The sequence below is a fragment of the Canis aureus genome, chromosome 35, assembly GCF_053574225.1.
Source record: "Canis aureus isolate CA01 chromosome 35, VMU_Caureus_v.1.0, whole genome shotgun sequence".
In the NCBI taxonomy this organism is placed as follows: Eukaryota; Metazoa; Chordata; class Mammalia; order Carnivora; family Canidae; genus Canis; species Canis aureus.
In genome coordinates this window covers 20,575,690-20,603,151 of record NC_135645.1, presented here as the reverse complement: position 1 = coordinate 20,603,151, position 27,462 = coordinate 20,575,690, and the positions used below count along the sequence as shown (strand labels likewise).

The following is a 27,462-nucleotide window of genomic DNA, read 5'->3' as shown; positions in this document are numbered from 1 at the left end:
CTTAAACCGCTGAGCCACCAGGGCTTCCCCGTATATGTTATTTAATATTAAATTATAGCTCAAGAACATTTTTTGAATCTAATGCTAAAACCTTAGAATTCGGCTTTCTCACTATGTGGTGTTGCTTAGCAATGAGGTCTAGCAACACATTGCTTCTAGAGAGGAGCCAAAGTATCAAATTGAAGTGTCCCAATAAGAGTCATTTAGAAAAACAGCAATTATTTGCAATGCAAGATATTAATGTCTGACACAATTAAGACCAACATTTATTTCCCACTTTGGAATCAATTCTCTGATTTAAGTGTTCACAGCATCGGCCTGAATTAGGAGAAAAGACAAGAGGGGTAAGAGGTGGCTTCAGAGGAAGCCAGGGTGAATTAGTGTGGCTCCATTTATATTTCTTCTTTTGTAAATAACCTCTTTATTCTAGCCCTATGACCCTTGAATAACTACTTTGGAGGTGTTTTAGATTTTGATATCAGGTAATAATTATTGTTTCTTGCCCTCCTGTCCTGTACTAACTTATTTAACATGCTAAGTTGCTCTCTAAAGAGACGTCTATTTACTAACAATACAATTAATTTCAGTATCCTACCACTCTCCAAATACCTTTCAGAACAAAGAGCAAATAAACTGAGATGATAGATGGAAAGGAAGAGAAGGTGAGAAAGCAGAGAGGAGAGAAAAAAATCAAAAAATAAAGGGAAAAATTTAAAACCATTTAAAATACATAACTGCTTCTTCAATGATTATGGTAAACATTGAGGGAGACATACTAAAAAAGAAGAAAAAATTTTTCTAAGTTAGAAGGAGACCCTGTTCCCAAAGAATATTTGTTTAGGATTTTGGCAACTTTGGCAACACCTACTGTAGAAACAATGGTTCAAATATCAACGAACACAACAAAATATAATGTGTAACAGTGCTGAAAGCTTATTAACAGACACTTAAAATTATTTTGAGGCTTCCTAGCCTTCCTGGGAACAAGTTCTAATTTTCCTTGACACTGTTTATTATTCAGAATTTCATTTATACACCAAGCTTTCTTTTCTCCAGAAAAGGAACTCATGTCAAAACTCATCCTTCAGAATTCCCCCTCTGATATTCTTTTGCTTTTCTTTACAACCTGCTAATGTTAAGTCCTTGGTAAATATGTCCATGTATGTGGCAGAGTGAAATGTAAATTATTCTATAGACTCTTAAAAGAGTGTTCTTAATCTGTAGTGTTGATTTACTGTATCAATGTATAAGGACAAAACTCTTCTGGTTATTTCCTTTTATTGTTTTGTTTGTTTGCTTTTCAAGCTTTGTCTGCTTTATTTTGCTACATTAAGTTAAGCAATAAGGCAAAACAGGAACCTGTAATTCATTAAGATCAAGGAGTGCTTCTCATTCCTGGTTATTTCCTTTTGTAAAGCTCAAGAAAGTAGGAGGTGTGTAATCACACACTGCATGCAGAAAGTACTCAATACACATTGCTACTTAATGCATTAGCACTGAAGTAATTTTAAGTAAAAATCAAGGTAAGACTGTTGCTTAAGGGACAACATAAATGAAATCCAATAATTTAAATGCTAGGAATGTATTTCAATCATGTAATGTCGCTGCATAACAAACCACCGCAAAATGTGCTTTAAAACAACAAACATTTTTTTCTGGTCACAATTCTGCAACTTGGGCTAGGTGTTCATTGGGGCAATTCTGCTAAGCCTTTCCAGGGTTACTCAAGTGGATGAAGTCATCTGATGGTTGAACTGGAGCTGGAAGACATATGATAGCCTCAATCACGTTTTTTGATAATTGTTGCTACCTCTCAGCTGGTCCCTCTCAAATGCATTAGCTGCAATGACTCACCTCTGCTCCATGAGGCTCTTCATCTTATGGTAGGCAAGACATCACATGATGGTAGAAGCATTCCAAAAGGGCAAAGTGGAAACTACGAGGTCTGTTGAGACTCAGGATCAGATGTTATTTTAACCACATCCAATTGAGCAAAGCAAGTAGTCATAGATGAGTCCAGATTCCAGAGGTAGGGAAATAGACTCTACCTTTTGATTGGAGAAGTGGTTAAGTCACATTGCAAAGGGACATGCATAGAAAGGTAAAGACAGTTAGTGTAGAAATCATTGAAGGTAATCTAGTACAGAATTGATTAACATTCATCCTAAGATTTATAAGTATAACATGCCTAAAAATCAGAAATAGAATAGTCACACACAAACTGCTCTTCCAAATTTAGAAAGCCAGCTATTCCTTAGGGTCATCATTTCTTTTGATTTCATACTCAAAGAGAAAGTGCAGACTAATGTCATCCAGACATTCTGAGTTCATCTGAAGTACACACTTGGTGACATGGCATGGATGTGCATAGGCTAGATCACTCAATATTTTCAAAAATCGAGTTTCAAATGAAGAATCTGGAAGTTTTACTAACTTTGGATTGAACTGTCCTCTCTGAGGCCGAGACTTTTTACTTTTCAAAACTCTATGTCAGAGGCAGTTCAGTAAATTTGTTTCCCTCACCACCAATAGCACCCTGTCCCCGAGTTCCCTGTCCTCACTTCTGAAAGTAGATCACTAAAATGAGGGCTCAGATCATAAAATATGTTTATAAATACTTGCAGAATGAAGTCTTGGCCACCGTCCTAACCTACTTCCACCACTCAGAGGAACTTACACTATTTACTCATCACACTTGTTCATAAATAAAGCCCTCAATCAAGGCCAATCAGCTATTTTTAGAGAATTTGCAGCATAGACTTCTTCATAAAAAGATAGGAATTAGAAACCCTAAAACTTGATTCAGAAAGCATCTGTCAAGGTGTATATTACTGTATTTTTTACTCATATTTTGTTTGTGATGGCCTCTTAGGAGTCTGAAGTTATAACTCATTTTTTTAAGAAGTTGCACTCTGGAAAAAGCTTGAAATAGATCAAACAGATAATTGAAAAACATTTTATTATATAGCTCTTTCTATATTTCTCTCTCCATTATTGTAATATTTTCAGCTTGAACATTGCTTTTTACCCTCACCATCTGGCATCTCTTTTCCCCTAAATCTAGGAATAATCATCTGTTTATAAAATGTTGCCTATTGAAATGGAAAGAATCCAAACTCCAAATTCTGTGTTTATTTCCTAAATATTCCTTTTCAAGAGAGGAAATATAAAACTTAGACTTCACCTGATCCCAGACATCAGAGCAAGATTGAATCTGAAAAGCTAAATTTCTAGCAATGACTTTATATAAATACAAGGAAGTAGACCTGTACACACCTCCACCCACACAAAATGACTCCAATGCAATGTTAATGTGATTTATTAAATATTAGCATGTTCTCTGATGCCATGCAGGATGTGAGAGAAATCAATACCTGACCCATGGCATAGATCTCCAAATTACGCAACTGAATGCAGCACCAGGATTATCCAGCACCTCTCCTATAGTGCTCTTTGTAATATTTTCCTTTGTTAATACCTTTGATAAAATAAAATATATTTTCAGGATCTACAGGTTGAAAAAACGCGAATAAGAAATAAAGAGTTTGCATTATTTAAAAATTTATACGGCTTTCCCACAGCTGGAAACATTGACTTGGAAAGATAAAGCTTGAGATTTTATATCCATTAATAAAATATGAGGGTCTGAAAATCCAAAAGTTTTCCTGATATTTCTAGAGTCAATAGGGAAGAATAAAAAGATTAGCTGTGGAATCATCATAGATTCTAACTGGAAGGGTTTATTTTCTTCTGTCAAATCTCCTGCTTTCTTCCTTTGTCAAGATTTCAAACCTATTTCCTCTAAGATGAAGAACCCAAGGACGTTTCCACATTTTTATGTCCTGCAAGTAAAGTTCTACCATGTTCTGGGCATCCCTGCTACACAGCTCAAGAAGGAGATGGAGCCAGCAGGAGGCTCAGAAAACAAGAACCTTTTCAGAATTCATCCTGGGAAATGTTCTGATGAGAGAAAGACAGTGACAGAGAATACAAAGACTGAGACCCTCTTGCCCTTTCATGACCTCAAATAATCCCTAAGTATTTTCTAATACAAAGAAAGAAATATAGTCTCTAGGTGGTAGGGGTTAAGGTGACAGTTATGTGAAAAAGTATGTGTTATTTGCTAACATCTCATTATGTAGAAAATAATCTCCATAATCTGCACACAATTTGATTTTAAACCAAAGGACACAAAGGTTATATTTTTAAATTCAATTTTGAATGATTTCTCCCTTATACCCTGTGAAGAGTAATCTATGTGCTGACACTAATATTGCCATTGGCTCCATATTATCTGGCAAAGTAACCAAGCATACGACCTAACCAAGCATACGACCCATTCAGGCCACAATCTATAAAAAAAAAGTGCCAGGTAATATAAAGATGGCTACAAATGTCCATAGTCCATCAATTTCCACACCTCTCCCTAATAATGGGAAGTCCTTTTTTCTTATATTATTAGATAGAACAAAATAATCAATTTCTTATTATTAGGCTTATTATGGCATTAGCTACATGCAATTTACCAAGTAACAGTTATATCAGTAAACCGAAGCTACATACAATTTTTGGAGTCTTTCTTCTAATCATTGAATGCCTACTACTCTTTATCTTTGATTTGCTGTATTTTAAATATGATATAGCTGGTTGTAATGTTTTTTTCTCATTTATCCTTCAGGGTATTCTCTGAGCTTCTTGGATCTGTGGTTTGTTACTTGGCATTACTTTGGGGAAAATTTTTAATTGTTTCAGAGATTTCTTCTCTTTCTCCCTTTCTTCTTCTGGTATTCCCATTATACACATTACTTTTTTGGTAGTTATTCCATTGTTCTTAGATAGTCTGGGTTTTTTCCCCCAGTCTGTTTTCTGTTCACTTTTCAGTTTTAGAGGTTTCCAATGAGGTGTCTTCAAGCTCAGAAATCCTTTTCTCAGTGTCCAATCTACTAAAAACCCATGAAAGGTATGGTATTCTTCATTTCTATTACACTGTTTCTGATCTCTAGCATTTCTTTTTGGTTCTTTCTTAGGATTTCCATCTCTGTGATTATATCATCCATCTGTTCTTGCATGTTGTCTACTTTGTCCACTAGAGCCCTTAGCATATTAATAATCAAAGTTGTTTTAAATGCCCAGTCTGATAATACCAACATCCCAGCCATATCCAAGTTTAGTTCTGATATTTGTTCTTGTCTCATCAAACTGTGTTTTTGTTTTGTTTGCCTTTTGAATGCCTTGTGATGTTTTCTTTATAACCAACTCTGATCTCCTGATAAAAGGGACTGCTATAAGTGGGCCTTTATTATATTTTTTTGTTTTTTTTTTATTTTTTTTAAGTGGGCCTTTAATAATTGGTGTTGAGATGTGAAAGAAGGAAGCATTCTGCAGTCCTCTAATTAGGTCTCAGTCTTCTAGTGAACCTGTGCCACTGAACTGTAAACCTCATGAGTGCTTCTTAGGTTATTTTCCCTTCCTTAGGTGGGACAGAATGGTTACAGTTAGGTGCAGGTGTATTTTTCTGGGTCAGTTAGGCCCTGATAAAGCCTCAACAAACTAGACTTTGGTTAAATAGGTTCTCTTGAGGGCAGAGCTTATGAAGAAGAATAGAAAGCTCTAGCATATTTCAAAATTTCTCCTGCCAGAAGCTCCTGGAGGTAAAACTCACAAAAATGTGCCCCTCTACCCACTGCCCCATGACTCAGTCCCCTGGACTTTGTAACTCTCAGACTTATCCACACTACCCCCCAGCAATTCATCAGTTATAGTTCAGATTTTCCTACACCAACACTGATTCTCACTGATGCTTCTACTTGTGGGTTTCTGCTCTGGTAAGTTCTGATTTTCTATCTTCACCTGTTAGTTTCTCCAATTTTGGAGGCAGTGGCTTGTCCTATGACCTCACCTCCCTTGTGGATATAAGAAGAGTTTTTGATTTTTAGTTCCTTTACCTTTTCATTGTTATTAAGACAGAGTGGCTACTTCTAAGCTTCTTATGTGCCAAACAAGCCTACTACTCTTTATTAAGAAATCCTCAAAACTGTCTGTTAAGAAGTATCACTGGCCCCATATCAAAAATAAAGAAACCCAAGCTTACGATAATTATCCTGACCAAGATATCCCACCTAATGGAGCTATAGTCAAACCCAGGAATGTCTAGTACCCAAACTGCTACACCACGTCTTTGCACCCATCCTTGACCACCTAGTCCATCATTATCATCTGATTTCTTTCTTAACATGGTCCATGACTCGAACTTTGGAGCCAGAAAACCTTACAATAACATAGAGCTATCTAGAGATTTAAAACTCACTGAAAGTTCTTCAGGCCAAATTTTCTATCTATAAATTGAGGAAAATAGTCATCATAGGGAGTCATTATAAAGACTAGAAACATGGAGATATAGCAATATATTAAATGGATTCATATATATCTATGTATTCTATTTCCTACATATTTACAATTGTTTCTTTTTTTCTAGAATTGTTTCTATATTCATATGTGTGTATTAAGTGCTAAGTACATATATGTTAGCGTGTATTAAGTGCTAAGTACATATATGTTAGCCAGTCTCCACTAAACACCACTTACTAACTCAATCTGTACTGTTTCGAACCAGACCACTCACTTCCAACCTTCATACTTTTCTCCAAAGCAAAGTGGTTCTGCTATTTATCTCCTATAAGTCTTCATCTTACTGAGTTCACGGCTTTAGGTGAAAAACATATCTTCTAGATGGAGTGCTGAATAGAAAACCATTCCTTATTTTGAAAAGATAAGTTGCTAACTATCTCTAAAAATCAGAATAGTACCTTGCTGCCCAACCCACAGCTGCAGAAGATCATATTATTAATAATAATACTACATTTCAGGTAATTGCTGCTACTTATAAAGCACTTACTATTGACAAACAGAATGTGCCTCACTAAACAAATATTATCTTGTTTAATTTGTCTAGGCTGTTTATTGACTGATGGAAATTTTGCCATATAATCATTTCATGCCCACTTATGCTTGAATTGTAGTTGAAAATTAAAGAGGAGGGATAGGAAATAATGAACATTTTAATTTTCAGTAAAGAATCTTGGATCTGGGATTTTAAGCAAGAGACTCTACTTCTACCCTCTGGGGGATCAGATTCTCCAAAGGGCGCTCTTTTTACAAAGTACCAGATACCAAGTATTTTAGAATAAACACAATGTAGATTCTGGCTCCTAAAAAGGCATCTAAATTGAGAAACATGAAACTATGCTCTGACAACAACCCACGAGCACTGTTCACAGCCACCCTTCACAATTGAATCCTGCAATTGGTACTGGCCATGTTTGTTGTCTTTTTGGCTCATTGATATTCCAGAAAGGGTTTTATCGCCCTGACAGCCTAGGTACCAGGTATTGGATTACACTTCACATGTCTTAAGTGACAAACTTGATTATGTGTCATCATATGTCTTATACCCTTTTAGAGGCTGTGTGTTTCAAAATTTATCAGAGCTTTACTTAATATATTAGCCAAATCATAGTCTTCCTTTCCACAAAATTATGTGATTGTTGGACTTACAGTTCTTAATGTCTTTGTTAGTTCAAACTGAATTGCTCTGTTCTTACTTGATTACCAAAATACCAAACACAACAACAACAAATAACACAACAACAACCACCCCTCAAAACCTGTAAAGCCTTAAACAGGAAGGTCATTAAAGTCTTATTTTTGAGTGAAGAGATAGCCCCTAGCCCCTAGTTTAAAGAAAAATACATTTTCTGAAAGGCAATGCATTAAAAATTAGCTCTTCCTAACTAGTTTTAATTTGTTAATCAGTTTAAACAAGGCCACTGATGGGGGTGGGGGGGCGAGAGAAAAGGAAGAGAAAGACACAGCATACGGCACACTGCCAAGAAAAGATAAAAATGAGGAGCTAAAATGTTAGACCTTTAGATGCAACGGATTGGCAATGTCAAAATAAAGGGAAGCTCTAATACAAGATTCACAAAGATAATTCCAAATATTTCAAAATTTTGCCTAAGGCTAACTCTGAAAGACCAAAACATCTCAGAAAGGTTGTCAACAGTGTAGGAGAATTTATACTTTATTTTACCTTATGGAAGCTAGTAAAAAATAAAAGGAGTGCTAAGCTGCATCGGAAGGATATTTTCTTCCTCTATATCAAATAAATGCTAAAATTTTTTCTAACTTCTTTCTAAACATGTCCTTACTTTCTGCTTAGGAGTCTTATAGATTTCAAGCTTTAATTCATAGTTGTGAAGTCAATGCAATTCAAAGGAAAAGTAGATGAGCTAGCTTGCTCTTTTTAAGTTAGTACCTTTAAAGAATGAGAAAAAATGGGGAAAAATTACTAATACCCAACATAAAGGTAAACAGGTTGAAATAACCAAGTTCTACTTTTGACTGTGTTATAATGCTTGTGGTTGACTGTGTTATAATGCTTGTGGTTGAAACAACAGCCTGTTGTTTTCAAATACAAACATTGAAAGTACAGAAGGTAGGTATGCTTCAAGATCAGAGGATTGTTAAGGGACAATTTGGCTCCCCTGTGTTTACACTAACCCCAAATTAAATATCAGAAGATTCTCTCACTGTACTTAAAATCTTTGCCCAATTTTACTTTGCTAGATGAAATAGGCATCTTGTTCTCAAAGTAATCCAGTGACGAAGAAAACAGAGAAATCATATTCATTCTGATTCCTTATTGACTTAAAGATAAACTTCAAGTTATAAAAAAATTATTTTGAGCCACATTAGAAATCAGAATCACTCTCACATTTGGTAATGTAAGAAGTGGTTTTAACATCCTAAACCAAAAGCATTGCTGGAAATTTCCTAACCCTTAACTTTGAGAATGTGTGTTTATTTATTTAAAAAATATTTGTTGAGTGACTACAATGTATCTCGCACTCTTATAAGTCCTGGGGATATGTCAGAGAATGAGAAAGTCTACGTGAAAGGAATTTTCTAGCAGGATGAGGCATATGTGCTTGTGCACATACGTGTATGTGTGTTAGAGTGAAAGAACATGGGCTGTAAATAGACAAATGGGAAAAATGCCAAATTGTGAAAAGCACTGAGGAGAGAATGACTGAATCACTGGTTAAGATGGAGGGACAGGGAACCCTAGGCACTATTTAAGCTGAGAGCTCAAGGGACAAAAGGCGTCCAAGAGGCAAAGATTAAGGGGACAGTTGGCCCATGAGCTCCTGGGTGGAAATGAGGGAGGAGCATCCAGTGTGGCTTTATTGTATTGGCTGAGAGAAAGAGTGCTGCAAGAAAGGTCCTGGATTAGCAGGGAGCTAAATCATGTAGGGCTTTGTGGCAAAGGAATTTGGATTCATTTTAATTGTGATAGGAAGTCATGAGGAATTCTAAGTAAAGGCTAAAATGACTTGATGTATAATTTTAAAACATCTGTTGGTATGAATTGCCAGCTAAATCACAACCAACATTTTATAATAAAGAAAAATGTATAGTAGCTTATCCAAAGTGTTCATTCTTTTTTGTTCATTCTCAAATAGCTGAGTGCCAATCTGAGGACAAACACTATACTACTTGCTAGAGATACAATGTAAGCTAACTCAAACAGGTTCTTACTCTCATGGAGCCTACTTGCTGAGAAGAAACACAGACATTAATTAAATAGTCGACTAGGGATATATAATGACCATCCGCAAAAGTGCTCTGAAGAAAGGGAGCAGCATTATATCTCAGCATGTAATAAAAGATCCAAATCCAAATAAGAAGTCACTGACAGCTTTACGTGGGCTGTGATCAAAGAATGAATAGGAGTCAATGGATGATATTTACTTTAAGTGCAATGAAAGTTTTAAGCAGGCTCTAAGAAGAGGGATGACATGATTCAATGTGAGTTCTAAAGTGATCATTCACTCTGGCTTCAGTTGGAGAACAGATTGGAGGAAGAACAGAATGAATGTAGAGGGGGCACATTAAGAGGTCCACTTTAGAGATAATGGTAGCTAAGAACAGAATGACATAACAATGAAGAGATAAACAGATCCCATGGATATTGAGATAATAAAGGTAATTGGTCTTCGTGACAGATTAGATAAGAAAAGTCAGGGATAGGAAGAAGAAAATGGCCTGAGCAAGTGGATTAATGGCCATGTCATCCACTGTGAGAAGGAATGGTAAAAGGGGACCAGGTTTAAAAAGAAAGACTATGAATCTGGCCATGTACATCATGAATTGTGGTATCTTTGAACTATCCAAGTGATATGTCAAGTCAGTAGTTGGATATACTGATATACCAGAGAAGAGCTCTGGGCTAGAGAAATAAATCTGGGCATCACCAAGGTAACCAGAGTTGGCAATGTGTTAAAAATTTCCTAACAAGATACTACAAGAAAAAGGCCTATTTATGACTTTTAAGAAACTCCGACATTTGATGACCCAGTAGAAAGGAACTTCTTCCAAAGGAAACCTGATAGGAATGGCTAGAGAATGTCAAATAATATCAAACGACTATCAAACACTGTGAAAGGTCTGAGAGTTTTCCCTATAAGCAAGCTAATAAGCGCTTAACTGTTATTGGCTCATGAATACCAGCAGAACACACTCGACTCCTGGGTTAGAGACAAAAGGACTTTACTATTCATAGCAAAAAGAGTAGTCATGGGAGCAGCATGATGGTCATACTGGTTTCCCATGTGCTCTGAGTGTCATGGAATGATTTGAAGTGCCCATGATGGATGCCAGTACAGGCAGTGGCTTGTATTACAGAAAAGCAACACTAAGCTTGGAAGATTAACCACTTTCATAGCTAGATAGAAGCAAACATGCTCTTTTTCTGGAAGAAAATGTTACCTTATTCCTTAGGGTTGTTTGCTGGAAACACAACCCTGAAAAATGTCCCAAGAGTAGTCAGGGACTTGCTTTCTTGGCATAGAAAGGAAGAATATACAGGGATATTCAAGACCCATTGGAGATGGTAACTTTCAATGATGATCTGAAAAGACAAATAAATGAAGGCCAGAAAAAAATCTCAAAAGGATTTAGCAAAATAGAGATCATCATTAACTTGATAAGGAGCAATTTCATCAGTGCACTATAACGTGAAAGCATACCAGAGTGTAGTGAATGTGGGGTGTGGAAATGAAGACCACAAACACAAAGCAGGGATCCCTGGGTGGCTCAGCGGTTTAGAGCTTGCCTTTGGCCCAGGGCGTGATCCTGGGGTCCCGGGATCGAGTCCCGCATCGGGCTCCCGGCATGGAGCCTGCTTCTCCCTCTGCCTGTGTCTCTACTTCTCTCTCTCTCTCTCTCTGCCTTTCATGAATAAATAAATAAAAAACCTTAAAAAAAAACACAAAGCAGTTTTTTTAAGAAGTTCAATTTTAAGAACAGAAAAATAGGAAAGACAGCCTCTATATTAACCTTTTTTTTTTTTTTTTTTTTATTTATGATAGTCACACAGAATGAGAGAGAGAGGCAGAGACACAGGCAGAGGGGGAAGCAGGCTCCATGCACCGGGAGCCCGACGTGGGACTCGATCCCGAGTCTCCAGGATCGCGCCCCGGGCCAAAGGCAGGCGCTAAACCGCTGCGCCACCCAGGGATCCCGACAGCCTCTATATTAAAATCAGAGATGTTTTTGTTGTTAGTTGGGTCTTGAGTAAATTCTGATGGAAACAATCAAATGACATGTTCAAACATCAGAATGTAAGATGATGTTTTCATTAATCCTATTTAGTGATATTGCTATGGGGTGAATTGTGTCCACCCCCAACAGTACTGAAGGCTTCACCCTCAGTATTTCTGAGTGTGACCTTATTAGCAATAGAGTTTTTATAGATGATCAAGTTAGAATGAGGTCATAGGGTGGGCCTGAGTCCCATATGACCTTTTATAAGCATGAAAAGGGGAACTTGTGGTCCCGAGACAGACACACATAGAGGAAGTATGATGAGAAGATGTAGAGAACATGTCAGCTACAAACTGAGAAACCCCTCTGAGGTCACAAGATTAGGACAGAGGCAGGGAACAAATTCTCCTTCATGGTCCTCATAAGGAATTAACTTGGCCTGCATCTTAATTTCAAGCTTCTAGCTTCCAGGACTATAAGAGAATAAATTTCTGTTGCTTCAGCAGTCCATTTTGTGGTACTTTGCTATAGCAGTCCTTGGAAACTAACATAGACATCATTTTCAGAAAGACTGAATTCTGATTGGAAGAAACAAAAAGCAAAGCTTAAAACTTGCGGAAAACTATTTCACTCCATTTCAGTGAGACAGTGGTCATAGTATATGTCATTTTTGAGTCTGTCATGTTGAGGGCACCACTGAGATTCTTAGAGAAATCTCAAAAAAGGAAGTAAAAGAAGAAGGAACAAAAACTCTTGTGGATAAGTTCCCTTAGTAAAAAAAGAATTCCAGTGCGAGTCAGCTTAATCCTTAGATATTCACTTATCAAAGACTCTGCATTTGCTAACATATGTATTTTTTTTTTTTTAAATGGAGAGTACAATTTGTTAAGTTTACTGGGAAAATCTTTGGGAGGTTTTGGGAATTGGCTTCTGAAATAGTCTCAGCCAGCTTGTAGGAACAGGAAGCTTAAGCAATGACTCCTCCAGACTTGAACAAAATGACCTAATCATGATGGTTTTATGCTTCCTCATCTTCACATAAAGAACTAGATTGATTCCCTCCCAGAATGAGTATAGGAATTATCTCAAAAACATATGTTTTTAGGATAAGTGCCTTTTCTTGAACAAATTGAACACGTAACAGGCTTTCTTGCTGCTGAAATAATTCTTGATTACTACCAATAATGTCTATTCTTGTATGTAATTCTTATGCTTTGGAAACAGATGTCAAGAGTTTTCTTTTTCAGGGCCCTGGGTGGCTCAGTCCATTAACAGTTTGCCTTCCACTCAGGTCATGATCTCAGGGTCCTGGGATCGAGTCCTACATCAGACTCCCTGCTCAGCGGTGAGTCTGCTTCCCCCTCTTCCTCTCCCTCTGTGATCTCTCTTGTTCTCATGCTCTCTCAAATAACTAAATAAAATCTTTAAAAAAAAATTTACTCTTTTTCTTAATTTATATTTTTTTCTTACTCTAGTTTCCCTCAGTACAACTTTCTGAGGTCTGCACAGGACTCCTTCAGGGGCCTTCAAAATTCTTTCAGAGACAATGCTCTACTCACAGGGGTCAAGCTATAACTAGTTAAAGGAAGCACACATCTGCACTTCCACTACACAAGAGTTCTCCAATAAGCAAACTATGGTCAATCTTTAATATGGCTCAGTTTCTATGGTCTCTGGCACTAAAATATTTTCTATATCTTAATATTATTATTATTATTTCCTTGAGGAAGTGAAAATATCTCATACTTCCTCTCCTGAAACTGTCCTGGGGATATTTCCACTTAACTTTCCAAATGTTTACAGAGAACACAAGAGTTTCTCCTTGTAGCAGAACTGAGACATAAGTTAAAGACCCTGACCATGTGATCTGGGAAATATTCCAGCAAAACCACAGGGAAAGAGAATGCTCAAGGACAATCCAGAGGAATATATATCCATTCAAGCAAACAGAGGAAGAAAACTGGTCCAAGCTGTTGAAGTCATTTCAAATTATTGCCAGTTCCTTGGAATGCCAAATCCTCATCACTTCTGTGATGAAAACAAAAATCAAACATTCATAGGATATTTCACAATTGTGAAAGCTAGGGGACCAAGCTTTTTGGAAAAACATTCCAGAGAGGGTAGTAAAGACTACACTCTCATTGTGCAGGTGAACACTTATCAAATTAAAAAAAATAATAATTCAACCCTCTGAAAAAAGTCTTCCTACAAAGAACAAAATAGCAGGCATACCAGCCTAGCCTTGCACACTAGCTATGTGCACAGGATAACTTCAAAATAGCCTCTGGTCATAATAGTTCTGGAAATATATTATGGTGTTTTAAAGACAAAACATGAAAAGCCTATTTATTTATAAAAATAAACCCATCTTAACTTTTCATTTATACAAGTATGCTTTTGTAAAGTGGTTTGCTCTTCAAAAAATATAGCTTACATTTAAGAATTCTACAATATCAAGATCCTAATATTAGTTTTATCTTTATTATTATCATCATTACTATTATACACATACACACTTCAATATAATTGTATATAGTCTATGCTAAATTGTTTTAATTACATTATTTGGGTATAAATAAAATCCTGGAAACTAATCTAAATATTTTTCCCCATATAGCAGTAGTTAGCCTTTGGGAGCAAAGAAAGAGGGGGATGATATTCTATATAAAAATAATTTAAATATTTCAGGAAAAAAATGCTATCAGCTCAGTACCCTAGAGATCACATTCAATATTCTTTCTCAAATGTATTTCTCTCTATATTAAATTCAGCCAGTAAAGCATCATGGCCATTACCAATTATTTTCCAGAAGCTCAGCACATTCTCAAAAGAAAAACATATTACTAAAATTATATAGGGTATTTGTTATACTTAGTAAAAGAAATTGTTACTTAATGCTCTTTCTAAATACATGAATTCTATTACTTAATTAGGCTTATTTGTAGATTAATATAATCAGTCTTAAGTATACTGAAAGAATATTTAAAACACACTTCTATCATAAATATTTTGAAATACAACTGAGGAATATCCTAGGGCTCGTTTGATAAAGTCAGAATATCGTATCATCCTGAGTTTTTTGGGTTTTGGGGGGTTTCTTTGGATGGGGGATTGTGATCTGCCTCTCACATTGTTTTCATTGACAACATCATCAAAAGTAAGAAATAAGAACCATTAAAATTAAATACATACTTTCTTAAGCTGTCTGTATGAAAAAGAATCAGAGATGACTACCCTCATATGGCATCATGAATACATTCCCTTTGGAATGATTCAGCAATCAGTTGAGAATGAGAAAAAAGAAAAAACCCAGTATTTAAGAGGATAAAGGGACTGGGACAAATTTAAATGTCATCCAAATAATGAGGAAATTGAAACTGTAAAAAAGGAAGAAAAACTCCAACACATCATAGAAGAAAAACATCAGGCCAATGTATAAGGCTTGGGAAAATATCACGTGGGTTGGGAAAATCTATATCAGACTATGCATACGGTTTGAGTATTTTGGAAAAATTTCCAAGGGCCAGGCTTCCATAACAAGTCACAGTGTAATGAGCCTCTGATGGAGGGTAAGCAAAACTGTCCTTTTTCCCTTTTTTAAAAAAGTACGTATCATTGATTTTATTCTGTCTTTACAAACAAATGCTACATTGGATTCTTTTGAACAATGTCTACTAACCATGCAAAAACTGAAATTACTAAGATAATATTGTGTGTTTTAACGTTCCAGAATTGTGGAATCCAGCACTATAGAGTTATATTTATAGATGTCAAATACATTCCAGCCATGCCACCAGTACTCAAAATACCCTTAAAACACCTCTCAAGCCTGTAACATAGAGTTTTGAGTACCTTGAGTAGAGACAAACTTCCTTCTGAAGGCATGCTTGGTCTTTTCAAACAACCATATAAACATAGTTTATAGTTTAAAGCTACTATAAACAGAATACTTCTTAAACTATTAATAGTTCTCACCATCCTTTCTTTACTTCTTTCTCGTCTTTGCCTTTTCTCCCCTTCAAATACCAAACTAGATGTTCTCAAACCAGGCTACACTAGAGTGCTTTAAAAAAAAATTAAAAAATACTCTTGCCTGCAACGTACCTCTGGGGTGGGGCTCACACACTGGTATTTTCAAAAGTTTCCACAGATGGTCTTTGAGCAGCCAATGTCGAGAAAAAATGATTTAGGCAATTTTCTTCTTATTGCCTCAAGGAGATGGTATAATAGGACTGACAAAAAAAAAAAAGAAAAAAGTCTTGAGTCCCTTTCTACCTTTGTGCTTCAGAAGGCTACATCATTAAGAGAAAGGTTTAAAGAGTTGACACCTCCCCTGGGACCGGGAAAAGACGGGAGATGTGAAAGGAAGGTTCATACCTTCCCAGGAAGAGAGGACTAAAACAAAAAGAGATACATCACAACCAAAGGACAATGTGCGGAGCATACAGCCAGCATTAGGGGACTCTGCAGTCTCTTCAGTCAGCCTAGAGAGGGATCCCAGCTCCACATGATGGAAGCCCTTAATCACCAGGGATCACCAGGGATCACATTAGCTGTTTCCTCCCATCACATGCATTGGCCACCACCTTTTGTAGCACTTCACACTTCCGGATGAGCCAGTCTGCATCTTGAAAGTTTGGGTCTGTCCTTTCTCTTTCAAACTAAACCTTGCAGCTTCCACTTACAAATTGCAGAAAATTGAACGTGATAGTCTTTTCCTATGCAATCAGTTATGTCAAACAGAGTTAGTGATGTCAAAAGGATGAGAAAGGAAAAACAGAAAATTTCAATTTGGGGATCATATCATGAAGTTTTTTCTGTTTTGCTTTCTGTCCTTAACATGTGTAGGCAAGGGCATCTGGGTGCTTGAGTCAGTTAAGTGTCTGCCTTCGGCTCAGGTTATGATACTGGGGGTCCTGGGACTAAGCCCCACATCGGGCTCCCTGCTCAGCCTGCTTCTCCTTCTCCCTCTGCCCCTTCTCCTGCTCATCCTCTCCTTCTCTTCCTCTCTCCCTCTATCCCTCTCTTTCAAATAAATAAATAAAATATGTAGGCAATAAAATTCTTCATAATTATTTAGTGTTTATATTACAACAGGTTATCTCATTTTATAGATGAGAAATATAGAGAGAATAATCAGGAATTATCCTTAGTCACAAAACAAAACAAGCCCTGAACCTATTCTTTAGCCTATGAAATCTCTCCCATTTGGGAACTGAATTTTATGCCATCTGGCTCCAAATCCAGAGCTTGCAATGTCAGGCAGTACTTGGAGGAAACAGCTGCATACAGATCACTCTGAAGCCCTCCTAAAAATATATGGTAGTAACATTTTTTTTTTCTTTTTAAAAATGTTTTATGAGATCCCCCATAGTATCTTTTGCTAGTCTTGCTGTAAAAATAATGTTTATGGTGATTGAATATACTTTCAGTAAATAGCTTCTGTGGCTATCAAATGACTGTTTTTCTTCTGCATTTAATCACCTGGGAGGAAAGAAATGATGGCAAACAGATTTCACTGCCTTAAACAATATTTGTTAAAGAAAGACTTTTGCCCTGGAGCATCTTACTCAGAAAGTAATTTCCTGGTCACTGCTTTGGAGCCATTGCCTTATTATTTAGGATTTTCTTTCTTTCTTTCTTTCTTTTTTTTTTTTTTAAGCATGAATCAGCTCTTTCTCTCCGCCACCCCCCCCCCCCTTGTCTTGCTTCTATCTACATAGCTCTGAAATGACATCATAGACTCTTGATATCACAGTGAGTGAACGGCATTCTTAATTTGTTTGAGACTAACCAGGCTCAGATATTTCTGTGCTGGTGATGTTGCAAATATCCTCTTTTGTATTCTTAAGAGTCCAAAGATGTTTCAGTCGGCTGTAGATTCATGTGGATTTGTGTGGGTCAACTTAATTATTTGGCTTTTGAAATAAAACCTAACCTGAGCAGTCTTAGAAACTTGTTACCCAGAATTAAAATGTGATATCTTTGAAATTACTTATTAAGCAAATTGACACTAAAAGTCAAGTAATCCATTTTTCAGTAGATTTAATATGTAGGGTTTCATGTAGACTGCAGGTAGATTTTACAAGCTCTAGTAATAATATTAACAAAGACAATGATCAGACTGCAGCAAATATTCTGTGATTTTATATATAGTAGATTAAATATTATTGTTGAATGACAAAAATTGAGTTATAGGAAAATATTTCCAAGGGAAAAATCAAACATTTGACAAATGAAATGTAAAATGCATTATAGTTTCTTGAGAACTAACCTGGCCTTGTAAAGAATGCTGCCAATATGCAACAGTATTTAAATGAAAAGAGAATATCATTAATTAATCTTCGCAATGGTAATCTTTTGGTTATTTGGATATTATCATTATTTTTTTTGCACCAGTTTCTCTGTAAATAGATTCTCAGAATGAGTGAAAATTCTGCCTAGAAGAAAAATCATGAGAAAATTATTGTATTTACTTTTATAGTAGTATTTGCATATACCTGGATTAAAGAAAAATTTATAATGACTTTATAGACTGGATGATTCTGATCTTGGTTTTCTTATCTGCTACAAAAATTAGATTCTCACTTTTAACTTTTTTTTATCAAAAAATATGGGTTCACTTTTGCTCTCTATGAGTTTGACCAAAATTATAGCAGAAATCCAACTAATCAAGTGCATCAACTTGAGAACGTTTACTACTTTTATGAATACTAACAATACGGTGATATGGAAGGCAGAGTTGAATCCAGGATTACAGTGACCTCTGAAGGATGCAGGATCTTTCCTAGTGTTTCATTCTTTTTGCCATGGCTACATCTTTTAAGTCTTGACATTCTGCCTTCAGGATACAGCAAAGAGCTGGTTCTCTGTAGTAGTGACCCTAGCAGCTCTTACCAGAAATATGGCTTTTGCAAACAATAAGACTGTACTAAATTGAACCCCGTGTCACATATTCATTGGTGTGTTCCATTTGCTCCTCTAATCTCTAGCTAGCAAGGAAAGGTGTGAAGGTCATCTGGGCACTGGTCTTTAGAAAAGAGCAAGAAAAGTAAAAAATTAGTCACTTCCATTTACAATATCGGTTGGGTCGCAAACGGACCTGGAAAGTAAAGGCATCAGAATTAATAGGAAATGGGGTTTAGAAGAACATAAAACCTTGTTCCATCTATCTCTTGTTAGAGATAAACAAGGGGGTCTGAGAACCACATCCATTTCTGAAGTACCAAAAGTCGTAATTTTTAAATGAGGCAAAAAACCAGAGTGTATATATATGCGGCTTCACAGTTGTGGCCTTTTTTTTTAACTTTTATATCATAGCATTTTACAATGACATAGGCCAAGCATATGTGTTTGAAACAGTCATGCTTGACATTAGTATACTGATCAACTACTAACACTTTTTAAAATATATTTATTTTAGTCAAGATACTGGCAAATATTTTAATACAAAATAAAACTGAGATTTTAGAAGACTGCTGTGTTTATACAGCACAATCAACATTATCTCATTTCGTTCCAAAATAATTCCTTGTGAGGGCAACACAATGCCAATTATCAATCTGTTCCCAAGTCAGTGTTTCAGTATCCAAAGTATACTTTAGGTAAGAGCCAGTATTTTCCTAGGAATATATTTTCAAGCTTTACTAAGAATGATGATTCTGTTATGGTTTTTGGCATATCAATATTAAACAATATCTACTGAAAGTAAAGGTGTGAGCAAAAGCCAGCCATTAAAAGAATACACAGCTCATGGTTGAAAACAGCCCAGAGTTGATACTCTGACACTTATTACCAATATGAATAGTGGCAAGTATGCTATGAAACACACAAATTAGCTATATTTTTCACTTCTACACTAATATCGAACTTCTTAATATATCGTGTTCTCTCAGGCTATCAAATGATATATAACAGGTATAGACTTCATACAAAGATTAATGCTCATAAAATGCATTTTTGTAGTTAAAAAAAGAATTTCTGTAGTTAAAAAAAATATATGTAAACTACCAAAAACAAATTCCAATTTTGTAATACTTCTGCATATGTTAATACTAAGTTAAGGACAATTGGCCCCATAAGCTTGCTATTTTTTTTCTTTTTAACATTCTCCATTAGCCAAGATCACAGACAATGGTGTATCCACATTATCATCTAACCAGTGTGGGATGTTTGGATGGTTTTGAGATGAATACAGAATGGAGTTTAATAAAGTTCCTACAGGAAAAGGCATTTTTAAATTAGCGATTAGGTTATGAATGATTTTATAGTTCCACTCTTTAATTGTCTCAGAGATGTTATAAAAATTATGTAAATTTGTAAAGCACTTACTAATTTTCCCTTGCTACATCTTATCCTCATAAAAGTCTGTAAGGTAGGCAAGGCAGAAAGTGTTATCCCTAATGCACAGGTGAGTAGATTAAGGCTTACAAAGGTTTATTTTTTTTTATTTTTATTTGTATTTTTTTGCTTACAAAGGTTTAATGATTTGTTTACAGTCCCCAAATTGTTCAGTATTGTCAAAATTTGAAGCCAAATGATGATAATATAGTAGCATCAACTTGTACAAATATGACAGGATAGCAGTCATTACCCTCCCATTGTCCACTATTCCAAAACTGTCTGGAATTGCATATATTTACATCCTCTTAGGTACAATCATGGATAAACTGACCCAGATAATAAACTGACCCAAGGGCACCCCCGGTGGCGCAGCTGTTTAGCGCCGCCTGCAGCCCGGGTCTGATCCTGGAGACCTAGGATCGAGTCCCGCGTCAGGCTCCCTGCATGGAGCCCGCTTCTCCCTCTGCCTGTGTCTCTGCCTTTCAGTCTCTCTCTCTCTCTCTGAATGAATAAATTAAAAAAAAAAAAACTTATATAAATAAATAAATAAATAAATAAATAAATAAATAAAATAAACTGACCCAAGAAAATATCTCGATGCATAACTAAGAGCCTATCATGAACCAGAAGTTCTACCGATGTCCTTAAAATGATTATGTTCTAATAAATCATCAAAATACAAAAGAGTATTCAGAGAACCTAAAAAAATGAAGAGAATTATTAAAATAATGTTGGTGTGAGCTTTCAGACCTCATTTGCCCCTCTTCTCACACTTACCTTTCTACATTTAAAAATCCTCTGGATACTTGACCACCACACAAATGAAAACTGCTATGCAGAGCAAATTCTCTGAAACATCTAGAACAAACTTGTTCAGCAGAATAAAAAGAGAGTGATAAAAACAGTTTCTTCTTCCTCCATCCAATTGCTGGTGCTTGACATAATGTAAAGATCCAGGAGAATGAGATAAGAACACAGAATAAGAAAGGTTGTGAATACTTTGTGAGAGGACATAAAATTGTAAAAGCAAAACAAAACTGAAAATCTTACTATTTAAATACCCTTCAGCATCCCCCAGTACTAACCTCATCACCAAGGCAAAATAGTTACTATTCTATCTGGGTTGAATGACCTGCCCCTGCCTCCATGCCTATCTGTCTCTTTCTTATCATTTTCCTCAATTAGAATATCCTCATGGTCATCTTTAGGGACAGAAAATATGAAGCAGTTTGCCACTGATCCTTTAACCCACCCCCATGGCGGACACAACGAAACATTGCTCTCTCTCTGTATACTTACCTGGGCTGATAAAATAGTATAAGAAGCTCTGGAACATTTCCATTTATATATATACCCTTGAGGATTTCCATATATATATATATCTATATCTATATATATATATATATATCTATATATATAATCTTCTCTTGAGGATAATAGGGGAGAAACTGTTCATTTTCTTCAAACCCCTTATTTGTTCCTTTTTGTAAGAGAGGAATTACTTGGTGAGGTTGAATCAAAAGACATCGCTCAGGCATGGCACATGTTGACTCTCACTCTACCTCCAGAATTCACCAGCCTATAAGGGGAATACACTCCTTTTCTATTGTTAACATGTCCTTTTCTACTCTTGCTCTCCTGGGTTTCTCTATCCTACCTCAACAGGTTGTGAAGTATCCTAAGATTCTCCAAGAAATTTGCTAGAAAAGGATTTGTTTCATCTACTCACACCTTTTCATAGGCTAGTTTCAAGGCTTAATTTTTAAGAGAAAAGTCATAGGAAGTCATATGATAGCCTCAAATAAGACATACATTCTACATTCCAATATTCCTATCAATAAAGGTGATAGTTTTGTGTATGGATTGAATTAGTCTTACAATGTTTAACATTGGTCTAGAAAGCCACTATCTATTCACTGGAACTCCTACTCCAGTTAAAAATCTATTTACCAATTTTTGTCTAGGTGATACTTTTTCTTTGAAGACCAGCTTATTTTTACCATTTTAATGAACCCCACCCCACCCCCAATTACTTCAATTTATTTTAACCTCTCACTACTAAATTCCAATGACCCTCATTGACTCTACCACTTATTTAGTACTTAGCACAACCTAGCTCATTGTGTGAACTATATTTTTAAGTGTATCTTCTCATTCTTTAAATGAATCATAAACTCACTCAAGGGAAGTCCTGCTTCTCATGCTCTTTATACCTCTGGAGTCTGATATTCAATGGTCAATTAATACTCCTTGACATTAAAGATGAGATTCTAAAGAAATTACTATGACAGACAATGGCAATAAGTGATTCATGGACTGAATTTTCCTTGATTCGTTTTATACACATCAGCCTCAACTTCCAACTTTCTAGATAGATTAAGTCAAGCAACATAAGGAAGACTTTTAGACAAAGACTAAAGACAAGACTTCTCAACTGTTAGGGTAGTTAGAAGGTGACTTTGTCTAAAATGGAAGAAGCAAATCTATCTTCCTAAATGTTTCAGAAGGCACACCCTGGTGCCTTTCAGATTAATAAATTAGAATTTGACTTTGATTGAGGTTCCTTGTAGTCCAGTTGGCTAAGGGTCTGACTGTTGGTTTTGGCTCAGGTCATGACCTCAGGGTCCTGAGGTTGAGCCCCATGTCGGGCTCCATGCTCAGTGCAAGTTTGCTGGTCTCTCACCCTCCACTCCTCTCCTCATACTCATGTTTTCTGTCTCACTTTCTCGCTCTCATAAATAAATAAAATCTTTTTTTAAAAAAGAATTTGACTTTTATTCCGGCATCTCTCATGAATCCTAAGGAACATGCTTTCCTGAGAATATGGACATTAAAAATGGAAAAAAATCTGATAAAAGTGACTACATAGTTCTGATATCTCCTGGCAATACTGTTCCATGTTTGGGTAAATTTGTAAAGGAATGTAAAAGTAAAACTTGATACAAGCTATACTAAATATATCCAAATGAACTCTTCTCTCACGGATCTTCTCAAACAAAATATCATTTTAACTCAGATGGTCATTGAATTTGCCAATCCAAACCATCAGTTCTCCAACTGATTTACCACATAACCTGGAGCAAGTCTTTCTACCTTGAGTTGATTCCTGTTATCTAGCTGTAACAGGAAAATATGAATGCCTACTATTTGCCATATTTTATGAAAATGATGTGGAGCTCAGATATCTTTTAGAAAGACTGTGTTCTTCAAAAGAAAAAAATGTTTAAATAATTAGAAATCTTTGCTTTCAACTGAAAGATTAAGAGAATAATACTACCGATGACAGACTAATAAATAAGCTAATTGATCAATGTATTTAACATGTTTTAGAAATTTAAAAATGAAGTAAACAGGTTTGATCATTGCCATAATTTCTTTCTTAGTGGTTGTCGTTGTAAACAAGCCAATTGAATTCATCTGAACTCTTCTATAGGTTTTCTATGGAAGAGAGGATTTATCCTGTAACTTGCATTAGAACAGGATGAGAGAAATTTGTGTCATAAAAGAATAATAGGGTGAATTTTTACATGTTGACAGAACATGCTTCTGCATCTAGAATCTAGATAATATTTAATATGCAAAGTTAGCAGCAAACAGAGGAAGTAAAGGTAGTTACCAACCATGCATCACCTTTGGTATATTTAACTTGTATATTTACCCTTCTCCTAGTGGCACGAATTCTTCTTGCGCAAACATTTAATAAATACTGTCCAGGGTTAACTCTAAAGCTCAGAAGCCAGCAGAATGAATTCACATAATTTTGCTCCTAAAATAAGCCACTTGTTAACATAATATGGGGGGGGGACAAAAAATAAAATTCTTAAGCACTAAATGAAAAATTCCAGAAACTTCCCCCCTAGGTCTCTACAACCTAAATATTCTCAGAACATGAGTATATGGACCCATTGAAATATTAACAGAATGGAGAAAACTTATAACTTTAATACTATATCAGAAAATGGGGCACGAGTGGTGGGCATCTGCCTTGGGCTCAGGTTGTGATACTGAAGTGCTGGGACCAAATCCCACATCAGGCTTCCCTCAGGGAGACTTCTTCTCTCTCTGTCTATGTCTCTGCCTCTCTCTGTGTTTCTCATGAATAAATAAATAAAATCTTAAAAAAAATATATCAGGAAAGTCCATGTAAAGGACTTAGAAACAAATCAAGGACATTTGTAGTAAAGTCTCATAAGTTTCTTATTCGTAGATTCTTGAACTACTTATATCTGAGACTAACATTCACCTCCTTCTATAGTGTTATCTTGAACCCCTTTGCCCCCTTTTTAGTAGTGATTAAATTAATCTCTGACCATTAATCTTCCTAACTCATCCTTGTTCTTTTGAATGTAAACAAAAGGATGCTAATTTCATTCGAATTGTTCTAGAGTTAAAATGTTCCCAAACTGTCCCTTGTTCTTCCTTTTCTCTGTCCTTTTTTTTTTTTTCTCTTCTGTCCTTTTCAATGCAATTACCATTTATGACTGTAATTTACTTCCATGGAGGACCCACTATGTGTCCATTATCTGGAGTTTCAAATACTCAAAACACACACATATTGATTGTATGTATATAGATACACAATCACATACATCTTTGCAGCCACATATGTATATTTATATATGCGTGTACCTATAACCACATGCACACTTTCACATACACATACACACACATACACAATTACATACAGTCCACAATCCCATACACATATGCAGACGCTTCTCATAATGACCTATGCAATTATGCACACACACAATAGCATAATCATGCAATTACATATTCATATACAACCACATACATGTCTACAATCACACATAATACACTTTTATCCTCCTAAAATCCTTTTAATCTGATTTCTATTATTATTATGTTCATTTTTCAAACAAGGAAGTAAGCTACAGAGAGCTGTGCGATATTAAACAGCTTATAAGTGATGAGGCCTGTATTTGAAATGCAAGCATCTGACTCTACAGTTCACGTTCCTATTCAAAACGCTGTATGATTTTGACCAACAATGTATCTTAAGTATTTAATTCTAGTAACTGATTTCCCTGTCACTCCTGTGCTTAACTTATAATCACTCATTGTCTGCAGTATTTTTTAACCATGTTTTTAGTCCCCTATTATGTCATGTCAGATGGCTGAGTCAGTTTTTATATAATTCCTTTTGTCAAATACATTTCCACACGTTGATAAATATTTAGTAAAGGGGTTTTTACCATTATTATAAATGTATATAAATGAGCAATCTTCTCTGAATGTTAAATATTTTCAAATTAATATTTTACTAAATTATAAATATTGAATATCTGTGTAAAAGCATATTATCGCTTCTCCCATAATATCTCAGCTTCATCTTTTCTTTTCTCATTCATTGTATTTCCCCCCCCCATTTTCAGATCTATCTTTTTGAATTCTCTCCTGTTCCTTTTATTGAAGCACAGAAACATGGGAAGCATATAAGGAATCGTTTCCACCCTGGATCTTTGGATTCTGTGTTGGGTATGATTGATTAACCAATTAGAAAACCAGCGAAACCAGTCCTTGGAATATGTGATTTCTTTAAACTGAAGTTTTAATTTCCTAAGTTGATTCTATTAATTTTGGCTTCTTTTGTCTTATCTTCCTTTTATGATACTTAAAGATTTTTAATTGCTGCATCTATACACATAGGTTTTCTTTGAGCAATATACTCCCCCCGCCCCCATCCAGGAATATAATACATTTTATCAAATCATTTTACAAAAAGAAATGGAGACAAAAAGAAAATACAACACTTTATAAAGTGCTTTACCTCTCTAGCAATATAGTAAAAATGGCAACAATAAGTTGTTTAAAAAAAGATCTTGTTTATCATTAACTTGTTCCTCTCAATTTCACTTATTTATAAATTTACCAATTGTTAGAATATTATATAGGCGATGGTTTAAAATTTATTTTCTAGCAAGAACAATTGTATAAAAAAAGTTCTCTGCCTATCCATTTGGGAAGGAAAATATGTATTTCATGAGAGCAAGAAGCTGTCAGATAACCAATTTGTAAACCTAGAGAACTATGAAAAAGCATGAATTCATGCTCAGTTTAAACTGTCCCTCAGAAATTTACAATCCTGTAAAAATAGACAATAGCTCAGGTAATATTATTCAGCTCCCTCTCCAGCCCTCTTTGTCAAGCCCCATTTTACAGACCAAGAAATCAATGTGCAGAAGAATGTATAATACTTGTTAATTTTTTAAAAAGTAGTCATCTATCCCAAAATCCTTGTCATTATAGACTAAATTTCTTTTATGCTTTTCACAAAGCAAATCTTGCCTTAAAATGTTTTATAAAACCCACTTTGTCTTAAAAATAGAATCTCTATATATTTTATTACAAAGAAGTATATATAAGTACACATACTTATATATACACACATATATATCTAGATAGATAGATAAAATTATATTCAAACTACAAAATCTTTAGAAAAGTCCATATACCCACAGAAACATCAACAACGACCTCACTGCAAATCCCAAAGTAAATCATTAATTTGAGACATTCATTTACCCACAATAAATGTATCTTACTAAGGGCACATTACAATTTTAACTATCCTACTAATTGATACATATTTTCTTTTAAATGATAATGCATAAAACTCCCAGAACATAATACATTTTTTTCAAATTATTTTACCAAAATACATGGAAACCATTCAAAATTTTTCAGAGACCATTTACCTCTTTAAGCAAAGTAGCAGTTGTCTTTACTGTCAAAAATGTCTACAACGGGTTGCTTAATAAAAAGAAAAAGCGTGTTTAAGAACTCGTGTCACGGAAAGCACTCAGGTTCCTAAGCTTGATGGAAATTCTGGTCTATTTCATGTGCAAATGATATTCTGTACCACTACTCTTCTCTGGTATTTTAGGTGTTTTCCCCCACATCATCAGTCCAGGTGACAACTGGTAAGGAAACATTTTCTTGGCAAGCATCTTTCTAGTTTAGGAAATTTCATTTCCTCTGTAGTTGAGGTCAGGAACTTAAAACTCTTTCATAAAGGAAAAACCATTCTTAGGGTCGCATAGGTGTGACTCAAGTAAATTCGGTGATAGAAAAACTAAACTCATGTTTCGATACTGCTTTTAAATTTTTTAGTATTGCTTGAAATTTATGCTAATCACCCAGCTGGGTTTGGCAGAAGAGTAAGGAGGCACATATTATTTCTTTCCAACCCTTATTTTTTTAATTTGTGAATTTTTTGTTACTAACATTAATTCTATTCTTACTGGTTTAAAAAACTGAAATTACTGAAAAACAAAGGAGTAGAATAAAATTACTGTATTCCCATTCTAAGAAGGTTTGTATTATTCTTTTAGTGGATTTCCTTTGTGGTCAGCATATGACACAATAAACCTTCTGAAATAGAAACAATGCAAAAACAAGGGGATTAAGAAAAGACCAAAAAAAAGAAAAAATAAAATTATGCAACTACAGCAAGCTTCCATATGTGATTTGGGCACTTGGATCATGACATCA

The 27,462-nt window shown here is 35.4% G+C and overlaps 1 long non-coding RNA gene across 1 annotated transcript; it reads right to left on the bottom strand.

The window, feature by feature from the left end:
* Positions 1-26,785, bottom strand: LOC144305255 (uncharacterized). The gene is made up of 6 exons (XR_013372315.1): positions 26,667-26,785; positions 20,725-20,881; positions 17,879-18,044; positions 15,709-15,836; positions 1,855-2,048; positions 1-1,760 (listed from the first exon to the last, which is right to left on the bottom strand). It is a non-coding gene; the product is annotated as an uncharacterized LOC144305255 (long non-coding RNA).
* Positions 26,786-27,462: the final 677 nt, after the last annotated feature.